General features: G+C 44.8%; 1 pseudogene; it reads right to left on the bottom strand.

Moving 5' to 3' along the window:
• Positions 1–5589: 5589 nt before the first annotated feature.
• Positions 5590–5717, bottom strand: LOC122784619 (annotated as a pseudogene).
• Positions 5718–13377: the final 7660 nt, after the last annotated feature.

Below are 13377 nucleotides of genomic sequence, written 5' to 3'. Positions count from 1 at the left end.
TTACGGGTATTATAATCAACAGAGATTTATGAATTTCACTAAGGAAGCACTTGGAGGCATACATCAAGAGTTAGATAAGACTAGTTTAATGGCATGGCAGAATAGGATGGCTTTACACATGATGTTGGCTGAAAAAGGAGGAGTACTGTATAATGTAGAATGTTTGGAGATATGTGTTGTACATTTATTCCTAATAATACAGCACCCGATGGCAGCATCACTAAGGCATTGGATGGATTAACCACCCTATCTGTAGAGTTAGATGAAAATTCTGGTTTTCGGATTGGATGGCTTCAAGACATTTTTTGAAAATGGGCAGGTTCTACAAAAACTATGACGTTATCTGTAGCTGTGATGACTGCTATTCTAATCATTTGGAGATGTTGTTGTATTTATGCTGCATGAAAGAGTCCCCACCACCGATGACCACCGAGAGGATTATGAGAATGCAGCACCAGAAAATGTTACATCTGATTTGACAAATGATAATCTATATGGTACAATGGCTGATGAAGATAAGGACAACATGGTTTAAGAAAATTTTGTTTATGTGTTTATTCTACTGATTATGATGGTACTACAGGAAATCTAGCTTAAGTTGTAGTGTTCTGAATTGGTCCCCATTGAATTTGTTTTGGGGTAACAATACAATCAAAATGCTTTTGAATTTATGCTTTTGTTCCTTGATCAAATGAAGTACCTGCGTGTGGTTGCCGGGGCAGCAGGACCGTGAGAGAGTTTCCCTATCTAGAAGGAAAATGGATAATTAGAATGTTTTGAACTGCCTGACAGGTTTTTTCGCTCTCACACTCTATAACATTTGTTATAATGATGCTGGAAATCAGCATAAACAGGAGGGATATGTGATGGGAATTATGTACCTCATGTAATACAAGAAGAGAAATGTTGAATGAAACTGTTTGATGTGACCTGTGACCAGTGACCCTTTATATTGTTAATGTAACTGTTTGATGTGACTTGTGACCAGTGACCCTTTGTATTACTTTAGGAACTGTTTGATGTGACTTGTGAATAGAGACAATGGGTCTGCGACCTAGGGCAAGGTGATAACAGACCCACTTAGGTGGGGGTCTGCACCTTATGGCAGGGTGATAGCTGACCCATTGAGACAGATAAATACCATGTGACTCCAAGACAGGGAGTCTTCACTTTGTAACTGGCCTGTGTGTTGCTTTGTGAATGCTCCTCTTGTACAAGATTAAACCCTTGTTTGGATTCTGAGCTGACTCCGATCTCCTTCCTCCGGATCTCAATTATTTTAACAGGTCTGGTTAGGACTTGGATGGGAGACCGCCTGGGAATACCAGGTGCTGTAAGCTTTTACACTGTCAGTGAGGCTGTGGCACATTCCTCGCTCACTGGCACACCTCCGAGATTTAGTGGTAGATGTGAGTGCATGAGCAAAGCAGCTCCTTGTCACACTGAGCAGTACAAACTGCTGGGCCATTTCCCAACTCATTCGGGCTTCTGAAATGGGGGTCTTACTGGAGCGGGGAGTGCTGAGTGATGCAGTGCCGGTGGCCGATGCACTCTGCGTTTTCTGGTTCTCACCCCAAGTGCTGACTCTGATCTTGAAATGGACACCTCTCTCATCTCAAACCTAAGAAAAGGACAAATGAAAGTAAAACAAGGTAAAAGATCACAAAAAAAGGAGTAAAAAAAGTTAATAATCATGTCTGATGTAACACCATTTCAACTCACCCTCCTCATGGTCTCCTTTCTCTCGCTGAATGCCTGTGGGCTCTGCAGTAGAGAAACCTACAGAATTTGTTAACTTCCATCAATTGTGACATACTGTTTCTTCAAGAAACCAAATGGTCTGAATCTCAGTTCAATCTGTTGGACATATTATACCCTATTTCCCCCATTAAAATAGTTCCCTGGTGTCCTAATGAACATGTCAGTGACATGCTTTGGTCAAAATACCATAAGGATGAAGAATCATAGTAGTTCAATAACCCCTTTCAGAACGCTCGGTTTTCGTGCATGGTCCCTTTATATGCAAATGAGACACAGGCAAACACACACCCACTTCTTCCAGGGGGTTTCTGATTTGTCCTCTTTACAGCGCTTTACAGCTCTATTCGTCTCCCCCTCCCTCCACTAGCTCTCTGACAATATCAACATGTCAGCGAGAGTGCCGTCACAGGAAGAGACGTCCTACATAAGGATCGAGCCGAACACTGTCCAACTGTAAATCAGTTAAAAACACTTAGGAACAGAAGATCAGCGGTGACACAGAGAGTGCAGCACCGCTGATCGCCACCGCGGATCGCCAGCGGCGCGCTGAATAAACTGTATGTTGCTGTATCAGACCGGAGACTGTGCTCCGGAGACCTCACCACCGCTGACCAGCTCCGGTGCTCCGGCGAGCTGGCGATCAGCGGTGGCGATCACTGTGTAAGCGGAATAAACTGTATGTTGCTGTATCAGATCGTGTGTTCGTGTGTTCGCACCACTTCACATCAGACTGCGACCAGCGGTCGCCGTATTTACCCTGGATTTCCACTGGACGCGGAACGGCCGCGGAACGGCCGCAGCGCAGTTCTGCTTCGTCCTCTACCCAAAAGTCAATCCCCACCGGGCGCGTTACGGCAGCGGCGCGGAGCCTTGGGAGCCAGTGGTATTCACAGAAGATCGCGCGATAATCTCGAACGGACGCGAGATCCAACTGTTGATCTGGCCATCTATTTTCGATATTGTGCTTCTACCATGTGGAAGTTTGCTAGTCAGTTTCTCTAGTTGCCTCGTTTTATGTAGTTTCATTATGTCCTGATTGTCTGTGCAGTATTGACAATGTAATAACATAGTTAATAAATTAGTTAATAAACGTATTGTGTTTTATTTTGAAAGGGGGGCGGAAGTGTTTTACTTTGATACTGTGTGGGACTTCCTTTCTTGTGCGATGTGCTTCGTTGAAATTTACGAGGTTCAGCAGCGGCAACGGAAAAGATAGAACTGATTCCTATCGATAGCACTGCGGCGCGGCGAGCCGCATCTGGGCCGCTGCTGATCCGCCCCGCAGCGCGGCCGGTGGGAATGCTCACATTGATTAGAATGGAAGCGATTTGCAACGGCTACCGTTCCGCGGCCGTTCCGCGTCCAGTGGAAATCCAGGGTTAGTCAGGGGACGTATTTCACCGACGTACAAACACACAAATTGTTAAGAAAAGATTACATAGAGCTCATAACTGACCATTCTGACACGTCCTAATTAAACATATTTGTTCAGTACGTCCTCCATGACCGGAGCACAGACTCAGTCTGATACAATCACATAAAGCAGCTGTTTATGCAGTTCGCTGCTGACGATCAGCGGTGCTGCACTCTCTGTGCAGCGGTGCTACACTCTCTGTGTCACCGATAGCCTAAACTGCCGCTGGCGATCAGCTGATCGCCACCGCTGATCGCCAGCAGCGCGCTGAATAAAATGTATGTTGCTGTATCAGACCGGAGACTGTGCTCCGGAGACCTCACCACCACTGACCAGCTCCGGTGCTCCGGCGAGCTGGCGATCAGCGGTGACACAGAGAGTGCAGCACCGCTGATCGCCAGCTCGCCGGAGCACCGGAGGTGGTGCGGTGGTGAGGTCTCCGGAGCACAGTCTCCGATCTGATACAGCAACATACAGTTTATTCAGCGGTTTAGGCTGTTTAGGCTATCGGTGACACAGAGAGTGTAGCACCGCTGCACAGAGAGTGCAGCACCGCTGATCGTCAGCGGCGAGCTGCATAAACAGCTGCTTTATGTGATTGTATCAGACTGAGTCTGTGAACTAGGACCGGTCAGTTATGGAGTGACAATTTGTGTGTTTGTACGTCGGTGAAATACGTCCCCTGACTAAATACGGCGACCGCTGGCCGCAGTCTGATGTGAAGTGGTGCGAACACACGAACACACGTTTGCTGACTTTATCCGGCACATTAGCTTCATATATAAAATCCTCTGTAAAACACTGTGCTCCACTGTGCAGCCACCAACAGCACACTTGTCCCTTCGCGTTGACATAATACCGCTCTTCCTCCCTTGCCTGCACTCTCGCAGGGACAAGGTGGAGCTAAGGTGGAGCTTGCGAAGTAAACGTACTGGTGGGGCGGTAACATTCGCGGTGAAATGCGCATGCTGACGTCATAAGCGCAGGGAATTCAACATCGAGCGTTTTATCGCCTATACTTACACTAAGCGGAACCACGAAAACATGACTGAGTATTGTTTTTCCACACTTTGGCGACTGGTAGGGCCCCCAGAGTCCCAAATATCAGTATTAAAATGGTTAAAAAGTTGATTTTGCATAATATGTCCCCTTTAAAAGACCTGTGGGAGGGTAATATATATTACAGCAATGCTGAAAGTAATAGGTGTGGTGTCGCCGTCCTAACAAAAAAAAATTTAACTGAACAGATAAATAAATCTCTGATGCAATCCCCCCTTTGGCAGAAAGCCTGCCAGTGGCAGCATTCAGGATGACGCCCTTGTTCTTCGCACAAGTGCTCACCCGGATTCAAAAGCTCTGTCTGAACTTAATACTAAGTTTTGGTACAGTACACTGCTCATGAAAACAGTTCAAAAACCTACAGCAGAATCCTACTGGCAGAAGCGCTTTCCTGCTCAAAACATTTAATCAATCTGGAAAAACATGAAAAGTCCCTTTGCCCACCCTCAAGCCACAAATACCGACTTCAAAATAAGGCACAGACACATTTTCACGGGTGTCATTCTGCATCAAATAAATAAAACTGCTTATGGGAGGGTTTTCCCTGTCTGTAATTTGAACAATGAGACCTTTGACCATCTGTTTCTCACTTGTCCCATCTGTGAGGTCTTCATTGATCGTGTCCGGACCTTCCTCATCAGCCGCTGTAAACTAAGGACACTGGCATCTGTGGATTGGCAATGGACTTGGCTATTTGGAATCACTAACGGCACAACTGGTATCAACAAGACAACAATCAACATCATGCTCTCCATCGCACGCCATACAGTTTTCATCACCAGGAACTACATCCTACACGAAGATCTGCACATCAACAGATGGCTTCTCTTTACAAGCACAGTCAAAAGTCACTTCAGACTACTACATGCTGCATACACAAACATTTTTCGTGAGATGTTCGCAGATGACAACATAGTTTCAGCTTCTAACTTTCTGTCTTTTCTTTTTGGTTCTTTTCTTTTCCTTGTTCCCTGTTGTGTTAATGCTTAATTATTTTGTGATGGTTAGAGTTCAGTTCTCCTTAATCAGTTGTTTTATGTACATGAGTACTCTATTTCATTTTTCTAAATACCTTTTAATGCATTTGTATGTCAATTTATGTTTTTGAAAGTATTTTTGAAATAAAAAAACAAAAAAAAGCACGTCTGATCTCGGAAGCTAAGCAGGGTTGGGCCTTGTTAGTACTTCGATGGGAGACCGCTGGGAATACCAGGTGCTGTAAGCTTTTACACTGCTGCACGCTTTTACACTGCTGCTTCCTTACAAGAAACATGGGCTTGCAATTACGTTGACGCACGGGCATGTGTTAATGTCCTTCTATTTTCAGCTTTGCTTTGGTTTTCACAGAAAAAAGAAAATAGTGCACCATTCCTGGTGGCACTGCAACACCAGGTCAATGCAAGGAGTGAAGAGAGCAAGCCCCAGTTTTCACCTCCCAATGCTCAAAAATGCATTTAATATTTAATCCCCATATAGAGGACATACCGCCCACATTTGACTGCATGTTTGGAAGTGCATTCTTACTGTTAGTTGTGTGCCGCAGTTTTCTATCAATCGCTGAGGCTGTGGCACATTCCTCGCTCAATGGCATACCTCCAAGATTTAGTGGTAGATGTGAGTGCATGAGCAAAGCGGCTCCGTGTCACACGGAGCAGTACAAACTGCAGGGCCATTTCCCAACTCATCCGGGCTTCTGAAATGGTGAGCTGCTCCTGGCATCACTTCAATATAAGGTCAATGCTCGGACTATGTGAACAGAGTGAACAGACTATGTGAACAGAGCAAGCCCCTAAGTATTAACCCTTGGCATGATGGCAATGGATCCTTTTCCAACAATCGAGTTTTTCTTCGAAGAGTTGGGAAAGGAAGCATGACATTTTCTTAGAGCTAAAAGACAACACCCACAACCATCACATTCCCAGCAACTTGGAAAGACTGGGATGTTGCTCTGCAAGGATGTGAGAAGTTTGGAGATGGGCATAAAACGTGGAACTTTTGGCAGCTGACTTTTGCTTACGACTACATCATCAGGGGAGAGCGCGGACGCAGTTAGTGATGGGTGGTACCGCGCCGATGGTTTGAAGTGTGCATCGAGAAATTCCCCGGAAGTGTTTAGTGAAGCATGTATCAACAGTTGTGTCCTGCAGGGAGAGTGATGTTACTGATGATGTTTGAAGCCTCGCTGGTTCAGGAAGTGGTTTGAGTATTCGGCGATTTTTGAACACATATATACTGCAATGGATCCGCTCACACTTGTGGGTTAGTGTTGGTGATTTGTTGAATTGTTAGTGAAATTTGTGCTACTGCTGCTTATTTGGATGGAGCCTGTGCAAAAGATGAAGTTTTATCCCGTGTGGGAACATTTTGGTTTGATTTATCCCAATAAGGTTAGTACACTTTTTGTAACATTATTATGTTTTTGAAAAATGTTATGATACAATGTATAGGCTAATAATAACAATAACATTTTTCTCACTGTCTTTTCTTATAATCCAAGGTGAAGTGTTTGTTGTGTGCAAAGGAACTGGGGTACAACAACACGTCATCCATGCTCCGTCATTTTCGTGCTTTGCATGAAAATAATGTCAGATGGTGGGGGGAATGTGGCTTGGCCGAGCCCAGGTGAGCAATTGCAAAATATCCATTGAAGGAACATACTTTTCATGACATATTTCCTAATTACCTGTAATAAAATGAAGTAGGATAGTACTGTTTTTTGATTGTACAATGATTGTAAAAGACACCCAACCATTCAGCATAGTAGAGGATACAGGATTTAAGGAGTTTGTGGTGAAACTGGAACCTACATACATCCTTCCAACAAGAAAAGTGTGTTTGGTGACATCGATAAAGTATACGAACACTATTGAATGTCACACAGTGGTGACAATTTTTTCTTCTTTTATTCTTTATCTTCTTCTACTTCTTTAGACTGTAAAGGCAATGGTTGCGGAGAGATACCAGTGACAAAGCCAAAGCCAAAGCTGCGGTGCAAAATATTGCAGCAGTCACTTTGACTGCCAGATATGACGTCAATGAACATGGACGCATATCTGGCTGTGACGGCTCATTATATAGGTAACACCTGCAGTCAGCTGTACTGGGTGCAGTCCATTTCCCACTGGCACACACAGCCGAAAATATGGCACATGTGATGAAACCCCTCATGGAGGAATGGGGAATCACTTTGAAAACAACTTGCCTTTTAACTGATGGTGCCGCCAACATGATTGCATGTGGTAGGGACCTGTGGCTCCAACATGCCATTTGCATTGCACATGTTCTCAATCTCATTGTAAAAAAGGCTGTAGATCAGCACCAACAGCAGCTTACCCATCTTGGTGTAGCTTCCTAATACTGGACTAGAGTGTAGCATGTAGTGTAGCTCCAAGCCTTGTGGTTGGCCACGTCAGACTTGGTCATGTTTGTGAAAACAACGGCCCTGTGTCCAGTGAGAAGGCATGTTTCGCCTCATCTTGGCCCAGCATCTCTGCAAGAGATCCGGAAAAATTGTTCAGTATGTGGGACACTCAGAGCGATAAAAGGCGGTGAGACAAGAAGGGGACTCACCAAACAGATGGGGGATTTCATCCCGAGAAACCTCCATGAAATCTTGTCCATTTTGCGCTTCGAGATGGTTGGCCGACTTATCACGCTGCACCTTCTGGCGGTGAACAGCAACGCTCCTCTTGACATCTGAACTGAGCCTCTTCAGTTCGTAAAACATCTGTGAGACCTGGGACTTTTTCAGCTTGCTGACCATCATAAACGTGAGTCTCTCTCTGCCCGTCCTAAGAGAGCAAATGACCGCTTACCATACAGGTGCTCGCGCACCCCTTGGCGACGTGTTTCCCCCTCGGTACGGAGCGAGTGGGTTCATGCCGTTTGACTGGTGGGTGTCTTCGGCTATACTTGGGTGAGACGCTGCACCTTTTCCTCCAAGAGCTCCACCCTTAGAATCAGTTGGTTCCACTGGCAATGGAAATCGAAATCATGCCCCTCTCGTGTCAAGTCACTCGGGCCTGTGGAACCACCCGGCACCTGGCTCTGTCCTGTAAGGTCCCTCACGGTGGACACATGCAGTGATCCCAAGGCACCGTCCTGTTCATCTCCCATGTCACTGGTTCCCCCACCGAGGTCCAAGAACCGCTGCTGATCCAATCGGGAAACCATGGCACTGCTCGGCTCGGACCTCTGAAGTTTTGCCAGCTCTTTAGCTATGGTCACCCACTTTGCCTGCTTCAGCAGCGGTTCTTGGTCCTCCGGCAAGTAAATGTCCCTCTCTCAGGTGCTTGTCGAGACGGACAAGACCTCTCTTGTCACATACGGGGCAGTCCACAGGGCCGTTGTAGCTGCAAAACAAAAGCAATTTGGGGCTTAAAGCTCCGGTGTGAATTTTGCCCAGGCAGGCAGTGTCGTTGTCGGTGAGAGTGGTGAATCTTACCGTGCATTTCCATATTTCACCAGAAGCAATAACTCTAGTGGATGCCGATGGCGTGGTCGACCGTAAGGTGCCGCTTCAGGTCAGTGCAGTCGGTGAGACACACTCCGCAGGTTTTATTAATCATATTTCAAAATGTGGAAGCCGTCCGCACTTCCACATGGCTGCTCCGTTGAATGCTCAAAAACTGGCTTCCTTTTATGGAAGCCCGGTATTACAACCTGATTGTGTCTAGGGTTTAGGTTGCAACACCTTTGTTCGTCTGGGTCAAAAGAGGATGCAGGAAACCAACTGAAAGGTTTAACAATATTTAATCTTAAAGGCGACATAGAATGCTTGTATCACACGTATGTTAGTTATGGAGGTCTACTTACATATATTAACTTGTTTTCATGGTTAAAAACCTCCTAATCGCTGCAAACGAGCCGATCAAAATATCTCTGCGCTGTTTCAGACCAAAACCACACCCCCAGAACGTGGACTGTGTTGTGATTGGCCAGCCAATGAGAGCTTTCCTACTGTCCTGTGATTGGCCAGGTACCTGGAAGTGACGTAATAGATAGGCCAGCTCTCAGAAACCCAGCTCCCCCTCTGGCACGGTGGATGCTCTGCATCTCAGCAGGTACAACAAGAGTAGTTCTTCTTCTTCTGCGGTTGAATGTACGCAACCGGTTGTGCCCAGACTAGTGCCCGCACCAGGAGGCGCTACGGTGGTGAGAGGAGTGGTGAGGATTTTTGATGACAACATCAAATTAAGGAAGTGCCGATCCGCTTCGCAGAGCCCAGGAAAATAATACAACACTATTTTCTCGGCAGTGGCTGAACTGTTGTTCTGAAACTTTAGGGTTTCATAAACAAGGTAATGACTCAGACACACACACAAACGCAGCGTTAATTGGAGCTTCCGGTCTATGTCCCCTTTATCAAAAGTAACTAACAAAGGTTATAAACGCACGTCCTTCAAGGACCCAAGAAAAACACAAGTCTGGTCACACCAGAACCCAGATCCAGATCTCCACACCGATCAGCAACACACACACACAGCCACCTGCTGAGTGTCTGCTCAGGAACCAAGAGAGAGTGTGGCCGTTCTTCTCCACCCTTCTTATACTCAGCTGCTTGGAGTGAGTGGCAATTAGGGCTGAGCACAGGTGAGGTCCATCTACCTGCTTAGAGGAAGACGAAAAGCAGGGTGGGACAACAGAAACTGGCACATAACACCCGGTGTGGCCTGACGTCACAGCACTCCGCAATCCACTTCCAAAAACCCGCTTCCACCACCCTGGTCCAATAATAATGACGGAAAATAATTTTGGAAGAGAGAAAAGTGGCATTCTGGAGGTCTGCCACTTTTCGTTGACTTTGAATGGCAAATCCCTTCCCCCCAGACGCTCAGTGTTCCATACACTGCACAACCCCTGAGCATGTTTTGGAAAAAAGACCAGTAAACATAAAGCAACTTACCCTAGAGCAGTCTTCCAGTGCTTATTGACCATGCATTGTGGCAGTAGCTCCAAGTTCCACTTGTTTCAATCTATGCAGGAAGAGCCAGATATTTTGAATTAGGAAGTCAGGAATTCTACTTCTACATTCATGCAACAGGTAAGAAAGAAGACATTTTAAAAAGTACACTTAGACCATGAAAGTGCAAAAAGCAATTACTGGAGTGTTAAATCATTCAGTGTTACAAAACAACCAGGTATTAGCACGTTGCTAGGGTAAGACAAAGTACAGAGGAGCATTTAACTCCCCATGTGCTCCCTCCAAGCTGCTGATGCTGATGCTAGCAGGTGTGAGGACTATAAAATCAAGGCTCTTTGGGATAACCATGACACAACCAAGTCAGCTCAACATTGCACGCATTGTGTTGGTAGATTCAGGTTCCATATATTCAATCTATGCATTAAGTCAAATAGCTTGAATTTTGAAAATTAGAAAGTCAGAAAAGAGAACATTTCACACATCATGTGCTCCCTCCAAGCTGCTGCTCCAGCTGTCCCTTGCTCATTAAACTGCCGCTAAAACAAGCAGGCTTACAATGGCTGGGATCAAAAGTTGAGAAGGACAGGATGAAGGCTGAGTGTTACCAGTAGGAAGACTAGACAATCTGGCAAATACTGGTGAGCTGCTCCAAGCTTTGAAACAAGAGTGCGTGAGGGGTGACAGAGTAATCTGCAGTAGGTGAGTTGGAGGGAACCCAGGTAAAGGGGTTTCACTGGCAAGCCTACAGGGAGAAAGACAAGCAGACACACCCTCAAACAGACACACCCACAAAACACACCCACTCATGCAGACAGGGAGAAACAGACAGCCATTTAACTGGAGAGGAAAAGGGAAAGGGTAATGGGAGGAGAGACATTGCATGTAGATCCTAACAAGCAAAAGTATTTTTTTAAAGAATGTGTCCATTTCACACATGAACTGTTTTTTGCCACATCGTTTCCTTTGGTTCGCACACACACTGACAAAGATTTGTTTTCAGTTCAATTCAATTCAATTTTATTTGTATAGTGCCAAATCATTATCAAAAGGCACTGTACACAGTGCAGAGACCCCAACAGTTCACACAATGAGCGAACACTAGGCATCAGTGGAGAGAAAAAAACTCCCTTTTAAGAGGAAGAAATCTGACAGAACCAGACTCAGATGTGCAAACATCTGCCTCGACCGATTGGGGTGAAAGGAATAATGGGGGACAGAGGAGACAGAAAGCGGGGAGAGAAAGGACAAGAGGGAGATGAGGTAGAGACAGAAGAGAGAAACCAGGAGCAGATACACAACAACTGTATGAAGTTATAAGTTTATACAGGACAGTTAGAGTCAGTGACGACACGTTCATAGGACTATGATGTCATTTATATAAGCAGCAGCAAAAATCGTTATAAAATGTGTGGGAAATAACTGTTTTTCTTCTTGTTTCCTGTAATGTTCTAAGACAACAATTAACAGTCAAGCTGTAAATGAATCCTGGGGTGATTATATGATAGGAAAAGGTCACAGGGAAAGGTCAACGTAAGGGTTGCACATAATGGCATCTGTTAGGGTAAACATTAGATAACATCTACTAGGGTCATAAACATTAGGTGTGGTGTCTGTTCTTGTTTTACTTTGATGTTTCTGTATAAGTGGTGAAGCTTTTTGGAGGAAGGGGAGAGACCATTTTAGACCGTCCTTGACGGTCTAAAATGGTCCGTCTCTCCTGACGGTGTGACAGTGTCTCTCTTCCATGCAAAAATTTATGCATGAAGTAAAGATATGATACAATGAACACTGATGACTCCAGAATTTCTTTCACAAATTAAATTATAGCATAATAATGGCGATATGTGTGATAATAATAGCCTCGAAACTGGATCTGGATCCTGCAACCTGCAAGATGAGGACACAGAGAGAGGGAGAGGAATGGAAGAAAAGACACAAACTAGGGAGAGAATGAACAAGGTTAATAACATAGTAAAGTCATATTCATACCCTAGGTGTGAGAGAGTGAGTGTATGTGCATCACAGGAAATCAAAATCAAAAAGAAAGTTTTAAGTCTAACTTTAAATACAGAGAGAAGCTCCGCCTCTCGAGCTGGTGCCACAGGAGAGAAGGAGCCTGGTAACTGAAGGCTCTGCCTCCCATTCTGCTCTTACAGACTCTGGGAACCACAAGTAAACCTGTATTTTAAGTGATCTGTTTGGATGATAAGGTAAGACTAGCTCTTTCAGGTATGAAGGGGCCTGACCATTAAGTGCTTTGTATGTGAGGAGGAGGATTTTAAATTTAATTCTAAACTGTACAGGGAGCCAGTGTAGAGAAGCTAACACTGGAGTTATATGGTCTCTCTTTCTAGTTCCTGTCAGAACTTGTGCTGCAGCATGTTGAATTAACTAAAGGGTTCTAACAGACATGTTGGAACATCCTGATAATAAGGAGTTACACTAATCTAATCTAGATGTAACAAAAGCATGAACTAGTTTTACAGCATCCTGTAAGGACAGAATGTTTCTAATTTTCATAATGTTTTGGCTGTTTTGGCTTTGAAATTAGTTTTATGTGGGAATCAAATGACATTTCCTTGTCAAAAATAACTCCAAGGTTCCTCACAGTGGAACTGGAAGCCATGGTGATGACATCTAAAGTGACAATGTGATCAGAAAGTTTTTCTCTTTAGGGCCGTGTATAATTACCTCATTTTTTTCTGAGTTTAAAAGTAGAAAGTTACAGTCTCTGAGACATTCCTGGAGTTGAACAACCTGATTTATTTCATTCGGCCTCATTGATAAATATAGCTGTGTGTCATCTGCATGACAATGAAAGTGCATGTTGTGCTTCCTAATAATGTTCCCTCCACAATTAACTTTTGTTTGTAGTGAGGCTTTATCATTAACATGAGCAAACTGGAATATATCAGATAAGTATGATTTAAACCAGTTGTGTCCTTGTTTTCATGGAAACATGGCTGAACAACACCGTCCCGGACCGCGTCATGCAACTCGAGAGGCTAACATGCTATCGGGCAGACCTCGAAGGGGGTAAGACACACAGGGGGGGGCTCTGTGTTTACATCAATGATGCCTGGTGTCAGGACACTGTTGTGGTGAATAAACACTGCTCGCCACTAGTAGAGCTCATGATCATGAAGTGTCGGCCATTACCTGCCGAGGGAATTTGCAGCTGTTATGATCGCCACGGTGTACATTCTTCCGAACTCCAACA

This window comes from Solea senegalensis, linkage group LG17 (assembly GCF_019176455.1).
Source record: "Solea senegalensis isolate Sse05_10M linkage group LG17, IFAPA_SoseM_1, whole genome shotgun sequence".
Taxonomy (NCBI): Eukaryota; Metazoa; Chordata; class Actinopteri; order Pleuronectiformes; family Soleidae; genus Solea; species Solea senegalensis.
Note: the sequence above shows the minus strand (reverse complement) of the source record. Positions and strands in the feature narration are given on the sequence as shown.